The sequence below is a fragment of the Cynara cardunculus genome (assembly GCF_001531365.2).
Source record: "Cynara cardunculus var. scolymus isolate 2C chromosome LG 2, CcrdV1, whole genome shotgun sequence".
NCBI classification, from domain to species: domain Eukaryota; kingdom Viridiplantae; phylum Streptophyta; class Magnoliopsida; order Asterales; family Asteraceae; genus Cynara; species Cynara cardunculus.
Genome location: NC_037529.1, coordinates 46,707,519 through 46,708,288, shown reverse-complemented (window position 1 = coordinate 46,708,288; position 770 = coordinate 46,707,519).

Genomic DNA, 770 nt, shown 5'->3' with positions numbered 1-770 from the left:
GCATGACCTGAAGGCAGATGAAGAGAAAGATAAGACTTGGAGTTGACTGACTTGACAATATGAAGACATTTGAAAGCCTTCTAAAGTTGAACCAGCTGTAGTTTAATCAGATTAGTTGGAGTTTACAAGACTAATTTAGTTGTTTTCTAAATATTAGTTTGCTAATATGTACTATTTAGTTTCTTTTGAACTAAGTGGGTGTGAATTGGCCATTTTGCCATCACTCCATCCCTAATATAGAAAGGGATGTTGGGAGGAGTATTGAACACATCTCCACACCTCATTACCACACCTTGCTTCTTGCTCTCTAGCATCTTTTGTTCTCTCTTCAAGTAAATTGCATGCTACTTGAAGAACAAGTTTCTTAATGTTATTAATCTTTTGGCATTTCAAGTTTCTTTAATCGCTTTATTTAATCACTTTCTTTATAATACCGTCATTTATTATTTCGTCTTTTATTTATTTGTGCTTACTCGCATTTTTTATTTCAGTCATTTATTTATTACGCTTTCCGCATTTTTTATATTTCGTCATTTATATTCCGTATTTACCTTCCGCATATATATTATGTCTTTACTTATCACAATTTATATTCCTTGTCATTTACTTTTCGTGATGAGTAGTTAATTTTATTAGCTCGGGTGTATGACGAAAAGAGTGAGTTTTTAAAACAAAATATAGTCGACCCTTTCATGTAACAACGATATTTTACTTTTTCATTTCAAGTTTTATAAAACCAACGACACTTCTTGACGAGTTGATCACTTTGA